This window comes from Bombina bombina, chromosome 1 (genome assembly GCF_027579735.1).
Source record: "Bombina bombina isolate aBomBom1 chromosome 1, aBomBom1.pri, whole genome shotgun sequence".
Taxonomy (NCBI): domain Eukaryota; kingdom Metazoa; phylum Chordata; class Amphibia; order Anura; family Bombinatoridae; genus Bombina; species Bombina bombina.
Genome location: NC_069499.1, coordinates 1314947501 through 1314959760, shown reverse-complemented (window position 1 = coordinate 1314959760; position 12260 = coordinate 1314947501).

Sequence of the window (12260 nt, the reverse complement as noted above, 5' to 3'; positions counted from 1 at the left end):
CTGGGTGTACTATATCACTCACATAGTAGATTTCTGCAGGTTTAAATTTACAGAACCCATTGTGGCAATGTGTTGTGGATGTAATTATTTTTTTCTGTGTTATTAGCAGTTCTCATTTGGGGATAGATTTAGCACTCCCACAAATGCATTAACTTCACTAGAAGTAAGCTTTTTGCGTGCATCGGGTAGCGTGCGTATTACAAGTTGAAAGTAAAAAAGATTTCACACAAATACTAAACCAACATTCGTGAATAAATTAACTTTGAATATCACAATTGCATTAAAGGGACAGTATACACTCATTTTCATATAACTGCATGTAATAGACACTACTATAAAGAATAATATGCACAGATACTGATATAAAAATCCAGTATAAAACTGTTTAAAAACGTACTTAGAAGCTGTCACTTTGGCTCTGTTGAAAAGGTAGCTGGAAAGCCCACTGCAAGTGGCAAATAAGACACTCCCCCCCTCCCCCTTCTTTTGCATATGAAAAGACCCTTTACACAAACAGGAGCAAGCTGGAGTAGGTAGTCGAGCGTATTCACATAAAACTTTGGGGCTTGGTTAGGAGTCTGAAATTAGAGCAATGTTATTTAAAAATAAGCAAAACTATACATTAATTAAAAAAAAAAAAAACTTTATGGGCTATATAAATAGATTATCTACAAAACATTTATGCAAAGAAAAAATGAGTGTATAATGTCCCTTTAACCTTTTTCCCATAAACTTCAATGGAGCACGAAAAGTGGATAAAAAACACCCTTACTCTTGCGCAAACCCAATTGCGTTTTCTCAAGTGCACTAATCCAACATGAAATATTAATATTTCCCATTCCAATGTTCTTCACATTGCAGAATATGTTCGATTTATTCTGAAATACATATTTCTATATATATCAGATGTTTTTTGGTATGATATATATATATATATATATATATATATATATATATATATATATATATATATATATATATATATATATATATATATATATATAAAATATATATATATATATAAAAATATATATATATTTATTTACACCCACCGGCCACTTTATTAGGTACACCTGTTCAATTGCTTGGTAACACAAATTGCTAATCATCCAATCACATGGCAGCAACTCAATGCATTTAGGCATCTAGACGTGGTGAACACAACTTGCTGAAGTTCAAACCGAGCATCAGAATGGGGAAGAAAGGGGATTTAAGTGACTTTGAGCGTGGCATGGTTGTTAGTGCCAGATGGGCTGGTCTGAATATTTAAAAAACTGCTGATCTACTCGTAATTTCACACAAGTTTTTTGTTACAACCAAGGTATGCAGAATACCATCTCTGAACGCACATCATGTCGAACCTTGAAGCAGATGGGATACAGCAGCAGAAAACCACACCGGGTGCCAATCCTGTCAGCTAAGAACAGGAAACTGAAACTACAATTCACACAGGCTCACCAAAATTAGATAATAGAAGATTGGAAAAACGTTGCCTGGTAGGGTCAGAATTTGGTGTAAACTACATGAAACCATAGATCCATCTTGCCTTGTATCAATGGTTCAGGCTTATGGTGGTGGTGTAATGGTGTGGGGGATATTTTATTGGCACACTTTGGGCCCCTTAGTACCAATTGAGCATCGTTTAAACACCACGAGTATTGTTGCTGACCATGTCCATCCCTTTCTTTTGATGGTTAATTGCAGCAGGATAATACACCATCACCTAGATTACAAGTTTTGCGCTATAGAGGGTGCAAAATGAACACAACAACAGAGGCCTCTACGTAACGTGTTAGGCCATGCCCACTGTCTTGACATTACTCATTCATCTGTATCCAAGCCGGCTACACAGTCTACAGCTGATGCAGTATAGTGGCGTTTTTTTATACTGTTTTCTCTGAACTGTATTACTCTTCCATGAGAGACACTGAGTCGATTTGACTCCACATTGACATTGATATTGGATATCTTGTCTCATCTGTGGGGGATTGTTGAAAGCTTTGAAGTATAAGTGTGTATATGTATCAATAAAATGTTTTACTGGTTTTAAACATACTGCACTTAGAGGGTTTGTGGCCTTCTTTTGTTTTTCCTTTGTGTATAAATTAACCTAAGATAACTATTAACCTAAAATTAAAATAACTATCAATTAAATAAAGTAATTTACACTTAAAAAAACCCAAACACTACTAAAAAAATTAAAAAAGATAAAAAATACTAAATTACAAAAAATAACAAACACTAAATTACAAAAATAACAAAGTTTAAAAAAACCTAACACTAACCCCCGACGATCCACTTACAGTTTTTGAAGTCAAGACATCCAGGCAGCGAGAAGTCTTCATCCAGGTGGTGAGGTCTTCATCCATCCAGGCGGCATCTTCTATCTTCATCCAGGTGGCATCTTCTATCTTTATCCCGGCGGCGTCTTCTATCTTCATCCCGGTGGCGCGGAAGGGATCCATCCTTCAAGACATCCAGCGCGGAGATTCCTCTTCATATGGTCGCCGCCGTACACTAAATCTTCAATGCAAGGGAGCCATTTAAAAATGGCGTCTCTTGCATTCCTATTTGCTGATTTGATTTTTGAAATTAAAATTTGCCAATAGGATGAGAGCTACCGAAATCCTATTGGCTGTTCAAATCAGCCAATAGGATGAGAGCTACTGAAATCCTATTGGCTGTTCAAATCAGCCAATAGGATGAGAGCTACTGAAATTCTATTGGCTATTCAAATCAGCCAATAGAATTTCAGTAGCTCTCAATCCAATAGAGCACTTTTGGGATGTGGTGGAACAGAATATTCACATCATGGATTTGCAGCCGACAAATCTGCAGCAACTGCGTGATGCTATCATGTCAATATGAACCAAAATGTCTGAGGAATGTTTCCAATACCTTGTTGAATCTATGTCATGAAAAATTATGGCAGTTCTGAAGGCAAAAGGGGGTCTAACTGGGTACTAGCAAGGTGTACCTAATAAAGTGTCCGGTGAGTGTATATATATATATATATATATATATATATATATCTGAATTAGATACAGACCAGCACGCTCCAAATAGTTCACAGTATCCAGGGTGCACTTAAACAAAATTATGTAATATCCAAAAGATCAGGCACTCTCCGGTTTTAACTTTCACAGTTTTTGTATTTGTGACGATTCGGGGTCTTTAGCCCCTTCCTCAGACTAAAAAAAACATATAATAACAATCTAACTTCCCCTCCTATATATACCCCACACCGTGCAACATATTGACCTCAGGTGTGTTGGACCGGCGTCCCATTAGTGCTACTGCGCATGCGCAAATGGCCAATTAAGGCAACACTCCAGGGCTAAATCAAAAAAGCAAAGGTGACAGCGCAGTACAATTACTTGCATGTAAACAGTTCAAACAGTTGGTTAGTAACATCATCATGACCTATTTGGCACAACAGCTGTAATTACATGTTCATACTGTATGAGCCAGTTAAATGCTCATTTATAAATATCAGCTAGTATATGTTACCTGCAATATAGGCTAAAACTCATAAGTGGTGAGCGTATCTGATATGGTTACAAACATCATAATAATGAGGCATATGTGACATTCATTGCCCTAATGAGCAGTTATCACTGAACACCCGTTATTACTTTGGTTAAGAATGATATAAACCCCAGCACCCATTCCATGTGTACATGTCGTCATATATTCAAATGATCCGCTCGTGTTATATCGTAACAATGATAAACACTGCCACCTGTGTCAAATTTAGGGAGCTAATACGAAAGTGTTCCACCTTATCATTTAAATATGCTAGGCTGTAATACATGATATATTAGAGAACATCTCAATAATATAGTAATACAATAGCCCTGAATCAATGATCAGATTTCTACTATGTGTTTAATTAGATGGCTATCGATCATCAAGCATAAGTGAAATAATTGCCCCAATACGCAGTCATTGCTGAACATACCCTATTCTCTAGCTTACACCTGTTTCAAGAAAATGCATTATTAATGCAGACACACCTAGTCATTAATTAAAAACATCCACTCAAGATATATCGGCACCACACTAAGAGCTGCCTCCCGTGCCTGACTAATGGGCAAAATAAAAGAGTATTCACCCCCGTTAAATTAGTGCACTAGGATATAATGCGTAGTAAGTTACAGAACCCTGTAATAAGAGAACACAAATAGTCTTTGATCAATGCTCGAACATCTACAATGTGTTTAACTATGATTATTTTATAACAGCCAAATATATCACAACGCTAGCTGATATCTATCATGTAGCTCTTATCTGAATGTTATGTCATTGGGTATCAATTAGCACTTTTATATGGTTGCAGTGTCAACAAATAGACCTTATCTCGCAAAGGCTAATATATAGTATTGGTCACTCAGTATGGGTTTATCAATATAAAGAGAATTAAAAACAGATGGCTAAAGATGTAAAGAATACTAACAAATGCGGGACGGGCATCATAGCCCATTACAGAGTGTTATAGAGCACAGTGGCGGGGAACTAATCAGAACTAATTACCGCATATATACCTGGGCACTAACATGCTTTAATGATACTTAAGAGGTTGAGGGTAGCTGTAAACGTAAATGATTGAATCACACTTCGTCAGTGGGACCTGTCAAATAAGTTAAATATGTTAGCCGGTCGTGATTATGATTGCCTAGTGAGGTCCATCAACAATCTCCATTAGTAGGTCGATAAAGAGTCATATGTAACCCAGTTACTCCTAGGTTCATGCTCACAGAGGCATAAGTTCAATCAGAGCTGTGTGTATATTTAAAAAAAAAATAAAAAAATGTAGCCAAGGCTTGCACCATAAACACATGTGGATAAATTGCAACCCAAAGTATTCAGCCAAATATAGCACAACATCCCAACTGAACTAAGCTTATATACACCTGGAGTTTATACAGTACAAGACATGTTCAAAATATAGAGCATATCTATCATAATGCAATTAGTCATATAATGGGCCTTAGTATCAATGATCAAGTCAAGGTAGAGATATTAGAGGAAACAATGCATGTCCATATTCATGTTCAGACCTCTAGGCATTAAGATCTGAAGGGTAAAAATCCATCTACTCTCTTTCTGCAATAGGAGTCTTGCTCTATCACCAACCCTAGCCAGAGGTGGGACATGATCAATGATCATATACTTCAACTCAGAGGCTGAGTGTTTGGCCAGTAAGAAGTGTTTTGTGACTGGTTGATCCATCTTGCCGGTTGCTAGGGCAGTTCTGATTGCACATCTGTGATTGGCCATACGGGTCCACAAGTCATCATTCGTTTTAGCCACCTAGTATCTTCCACAGCTACAATGTAGTAGGTAAACAACAAACTTTGTGGTGCAGGTCAAGCGATATCTTATGTTGTACCTTTGTTAGTCCAGGGATGCATAAAGAACTTTCCTTGTGTTAATCCATTACAAGTGGTGCATATATAAAAATATATATATATATATAGGTACAGATATAAACATATATATGTATATATATATATATATATATATACACATTATATATATATATATATATATATATATATATATATATATATATATATATATACAGTATATATATATATATATATATATATATATATATATATATATATATATATATATATATATTAAATATATCAGAATATCTATTTAAAAATAATTTATGTGAACAACATTGGAATGTAAGATATTTACAGTAAATACATACAGTCAGATTACGAGTTTAGCGTTATGGCTCATAACGCTGCTTATTCACTACCACTGGTATTACAAGTCTTGTAGGTATAGCTCTACCGCACACCTTTTTGGCCGTAATGCAACGTAACTACCGCATCTTTCAAAAAGTCCTTTTTCAATGGGACTTCCATAGCGCCAGTATTACGAGTTTTGCCTGGGAGGCCAAAAAGTGAGCGGTACACCCTATACCAACAAGATTTGTTCCGCCATCTAAAGTCAGTAGTTATGGGTTTTGCGCTATAAAGCTGTAGCATAAAACTCACAACTAAAGTGTTAAAAAGTACACTAACACCCATAAACTACTAATTAACCCCTAAACCGAGGCCCTCCCGCATCGCAAACACTAAAATTAAATTATTAACCCCTAATCTGCCGCTCTGGACATCATCGCCACTATAATAAACATATTAACCCCTAAACCGCTGCACTCCCACATCGCAAACACTAGTTAAATATTATTAACCCCTAATCTGCTGCCCCTAATGTCGTCACCCCCTACATACATTTATTAACCCCTAATCTGCCACACCCAACGTCGTCGCCGCCACTATACTAACAGCCAATTGGAACAGCCAATAGAATGCAAGCTCAATCCTATTGGCTGAATATATATATATACAGTATATATATATATATTAAATATATCAGAATATCTATTTAAAAATAATTTATGTGAACAACATTGGAATGTAAGATATTTACAGTAAATACATACAGCCAGATTACGAGTTTAGAGTTATGGCTCATAACGCTGCTTATTCACTACCACTGGTATTACAATCATATTAGCTGATTGCATAAGTCAATATGATTTTTTACCCTTTAATTCCGAATGACTGATAGAATTCTATCAGCCAATCGGAATTCAAGGGACGCCATCTTGGATTACATCATTTAAAGGAACCATCATTCTTCAAGAGGAGTCAAAAGAAGAGGATGCTCCGTGATGGATGTCTTGAAAATGGAGTCGCTCCGCGTCGGAAGGATGAGGATAGAAGATGCCGTCTGGATGAAGACTTCTGCCCACCTTGAGGACGACTTCTTGTCGCTTGGATGAAGACTTCTCCTGGCTTCGTTGAGGACTTCTTGCCACTTTGATGAGGACTTCTGCCCCTGAGGATGGATGTATGGTCTTCAAAAAGTGTAAGTGGATCTTCAGTGGTTAGTGTTAGGTTTTTTTTTTTGTTTTTTTATAAAGAATTTTTATTGAGGTTGTGTGAGAACAAATACAACTTATGTAGAATAACATATCGTAAGACAGATATGAATGGTACATTTCAAGTAAACAGTTTCCATGGAGAAAGTTAAGATTCCCTTCGTGGGTTATGCTGGAACCTCTTTTTCATTTTTACATAGACAATACATATATAGGTATCTTCCTCTAATAACAGATGGGCCACTTATGGACCCTAGAAGGTTTGAAGCATTATAAAGAAGGAAGAGTTTTCTCTTATATTAAGTTGTTGTAGTGAAATATGCGGGTATGTGGCGTTTAAATCATACACTACAACTAGATTAGTAATCGAATAAAATAACTTTGAACAGTCTTACTAGTTTAAAAAGATAAGGTATGGTCAATGATATGGGAGACTGTAAATTATATGTATATGAAAAGTAGGTAGGGTGCGATATAGGCTAGACAAATCGCTTCAGTAATCCTCCTGAAGCAGGAGGTATATTATAAGAAAAGGTGGGGGGGAGGTGGTAGTGGAAGTATATTAAATGTGTAAATGTATTAATAGCGCCTGGGTTGGGACAATAACTCAACCAATAAAGCCTGAGGATCACAAAGCTAATATAGCACCTTGAGCTTATAAGAAATGCCTCGTATAATGAGGGCATAAATGGGAATAACAATGATGCAGGACCTGCCTGCTCCAAAGACACCATATGAAACTATATAGAGGAAGCTGTGCGTATATATTTATAGGTCTTTACATCAAATCATTAATGTCATTCAGGCAAGGGCTATATGTAAAATGGAGCGTTAATCAGATGGGCCAAAGGTAATAGACGTAGTAGGGCACAGAGCAAGGCTGTAGTTGTGGCAATCGTGTAAAGGGGATATATTTGGAATGGGTCATGCACTGGTAAAGAAAAATTAGGGTATTTACATGGGTTATATGTAAGGGCAAAATTAGACTATGGGAGTTAGGATGGGACCATTTTAAAGTACAATACTCTTAGCTATACAAGATTGTCCCTAGAACGATATGAAATCTAAAATTGGAGTTAAAGCAGGGTTAGATAACCCAATCTATGTGATTTGGGTAGCAGCCATGAAGCTGCAACGTTAAAGGGAAGGCAACAAAACAAAACAATTGGGCCTTATAGAACAACTGCAAGATGGAACATAACAAATGGTAGGACGCAGCCTCGGCCGCTGGCTACGTCTGTACTGTAGTGAAAGGAAAGATCCCACCATACAGCTGCACTATTATAGTATGAAGATTAGTCAGTATAAATGTTTTATATGTCTCCACAGTCACAATTCTGCCAGGTTGAGGAGTATGTAAAGTAGCAGGACCCATCTAGTTGAACATATAGCAACTCTGAACACCTCAGTACAGTAACAACAATAGGGATGCACTGAGAAAACACACATTGCATATAGATATCATATAAAAAAAACGTAACTCTTATCAAATGAACAAGGGACAATAAAACAAGAAACTTGGCATAGGAACATTTTCATCGGATAGCCCTAAGTACTGCACAGGCTGTGTCCTAAGGCATGAGACAAGTAAAAAGGTGTGCATATGACAGTGTTTTGGTATAAATCCAATACATAGTATACTTAATTCATGAGAAGCAACCAACAACAAAATACACAAGATTGGCAATAGTATGAGGCAGTGAGTATAAGTCCCTGCAGCTTAGGAAGTATACAGTAATGTAGGTTTTAACAGAGACTCAGTTGCATATTGGGTATTGTAGCAGTAAGCAAATATCAAACTTTAGTAAAGAATTATGTGGTAAAATGTTTTAAATTCTGGCAACCTCACCATATATGCAGACAATGAGGAGCTTGCACATATACTGCAAACTGCATAAGAGCATTAAACTTTGGTATAACATTAATAGGTCCATCTTGTAGTGGTGATATAGGTTGATCGCAAAAGCACATTGCAATGGCTTTATTAAAGGAGATTTTTAGCCCACTCCTAGTCTTTCATGCAAAGCCAAAGTCTCCGCCGGTGTCCTCAACTTAAGAAGGGGATCATGGATAAAGTAATGTACCTTTTGGGCTGATTTCTTATCTATCCGGTTAGTTAGCCACTTGTCAAAGATAACTCCGCAGGCCACACCAGAGGATAGGTGATACCAAGCTAGGAGGTCTCGATCCGCCGGAGCCGATGAGCCCCCAACAGCACCTTACAATGTCCAGAGGAGTACAGCGTGCAGCTTTCAGCAACCCGCCTCTATTTTCTTGCTTGTTTAATTGTGCCACCACCATCGCGCTCTCCGCTCCCAGAGTGACCTGAAGATGATAGTGAGTGGGAGAGGTGCGCCGGGGCCCCAGATCATCCTCCCCCTTGGGGATCTCAGTAACAGCGGGAGCGCGATAAAGATAGGCACTGGGCGCTGTCTCTGACTGCCGTGGCGCAGACACTACAAAGCCCGCAAGCACCTCCTGGCAGCTATTCAAAAAACAGTGGATCTCTTCCATAATGCGCTCTGCGGTGCACATGTTGAAGTTTGGCAGCAGTCGTCAGGTTTAGGAGTAGCACAGTCGCCGTTAGTAAGCCTCTATGCAGGCCTTAAGATGGCGGCTCCCCAAGCCGCTTGTAGATAGTTTACTCCCGATACATGCGTAGTTTCATCAAAACAGTATTATAAATTTTGGGAATAGGTGGCAAGGTCAGTCATGTCAGTAGATTTTCATAGTGGGACCAATTCAGAAGCTTGCAGGGTCTCTAGATTCTTAAATTATATGTATAGTGCCCGGAGCTCCTGAAATGTGCGACCCATCAGCTTCCCAGTTGGCTCCGCCCCCGTGTTAGGTTTTTTTAAGAGTTTATTGGGTGGGTTTTATTTTTAGCTTAGGGACTTTGGGCACCGTAAAAGAGCTAAATGCCCTTTTAAGGACAATGCCCATCCAAATGCCATTTTCAGGGCAATGGGGAGCTTAGATTTTTTTAGGTAGTTTTTTTTTGGTGGGGTTGGTTGTGTGGGTGGTGGGTTTTACTGTTGGGTTGTTTGTATTTTTTTTTACATGTTAAAGAGCTGATTTCTTTGGGGCAATGACCCGTAAAAGGCCCTTTTAAGGGCTATTGGCAGTTTAGTGTAGGCTAGGGTTTTTTTATTTTTGGGGGGCTTTTTTTATTTTGGTAGGGCTATTAGATTAGGAGTAATTAGTTTAAATGTTTGATAATTTCATTTTATTTTGTGTAATTTAGTGTTTATTTTTTGTAATTTAGTTAATTGTATTTAATTAATGTAATTTATTTAATTTTAGTGTAATGTTAGGTTTTAGTGTAACTCAGGTTAGGTTTTATTTTACAGGTAAATTTGTATTTATTTTAACTAGGTAGTTAGTAAATAGTTAATAACTATTTAATAACTAATCTACCTAGTTAAAATAAATACAAACTTACCTGTGAAATAAAAATAAAACCTAAGATACTATTAGTTATATTGTAGCTAGCCTAGGTTTTATTTTATAGGTGAGTATTTAGTTTTAAATAGGAATTATTTTGGTAATGATAGTAATTTTTATTTAGATTTATTTTAATTATATTTAAATTAGGGGTGTTAGGGTTAGGGTTAGACTTAGGGTTAGGTTTAGGGGTTAATATATTTATTTAGTGTTAGTGATGTTAGAGGCCAGAGGTTTAGGGGTTAATAACTTTAGTATAGTGGCGGCGGCAACGTTGGGGATGGCAGATTAGGGGTTAATACATTTATGTAAATTTATGTAGACTCTGGGTTTATGTTAGAATGTAAGGTGTAATCATAAATTTTCTTTCCCCATAGGAATCAATGTGACTGCGTAACGGAGCTTTACGCTCCTTTATTGCATGTGTTAGGCTTTTTTTTTAGCCGGATCTCCCCATTGATGTCTGTGGGGAAATCGTGCACGAGCACGTAAAACCAGCTCAAAGCAGCGCTGGTATTTGTGTGCGGTATGGAGCTCAATGCTGCCATACTGCACGCTAACGCAGGTTTTTGGAAAACCTGTAATAGCAGCGCTATTAAAGGTGAGCAGTGGCAATAACTTGCAAGTTATTACCGAGCCACTTATAACGCAAAACTCGTAATCTGGCCGATAGTTAATATTGCATAAATATGATTTTACATGTTTTCAGCTACGTTACTGCAAAGGGCCTCAATCCACTTAAATGTATGTCTTTATTGCGGTTGTCTGGAACCAAACCCGCAATATTTCTGAAGTACGCCTGTATATATATATATATATATATATATATATATATATATATATATATATATATGTATGTATCTTTATGTTAAAGGCCATTGCATCCTTTTTTCTAACACCTGAGACCTCATATCTTGAGCCATTATAACTTTTTTATGCAATATTTTTTTGTAATAATTTTTATTAGACAGTTTTATTATGAGTGTAACTGTACTTTTAAAATAATTTTTGATGTGTTTTGTTCAACTTTTTGATGCACGCAACAGTTAACCAGAGCACTGAAGTCGCATTTTCCTGATGCATGTTAAATTAAATTGCACTCAATCGAAGGCATTTAATTTCAACTTGTAATATGCACGCTCCTTCTGATACTCTCAAAAAGAGACAATAAACCCCTTATCGCTTGCACGCAACAGTTAGAGTGCCACACTTAATCTAGCCCACGATGTGCAAGACATCATGTATTAAAGCACTTAAAACAACTATACATGTTAATTTCAGGAACACTCATTCGATTTAAGCTGGAGAAGAAGAGAGCCTTAATGACTTGTGAACATAATTATGAGCCCTTTGTACATAAAGGATGGCAAGGTTCACAACTTGGGAACCTGTGTGCCCATCTTCACAGTTATATATTCACTATCCACATGTACTAATTCAAAAGGATTGCCTCGTGAGTCTAAGTGCATGTGAATAGAGCCTGTCAATCACCCAGAATTAAATATCAATGTCCTCCAGCTTCCAAGTTTAAAAGTAGACCTTTAATGTACAAACATGGGTCCAATGTACAACACAGCAACGTTTAAGACTAATCCAAGTCATTACAAGCATGATGAAGGGCATAGATTAGCATGAAACATTGCTGTGTTGCACATTGGACCCATGTTTGTACATTAAAAGTCTATTTTGAAACTTGGAAGCTGGAGGAAATTTTTCTTTTATTGAAGTTTGGGCTTGGTAAGCCTCCTCCTTTTGCCTCAGATATTTGTGCTGTGTCCACACCTGCATTTGTGAATCACCCAGAATTAACATGTTTGGAGTGATGTATCTCCACCATCTCAGAGGTATCACAGAGTGGTTAAGAATCAATAGTCATATGACCGATTTTGTATGAGTGAGCCTTGCC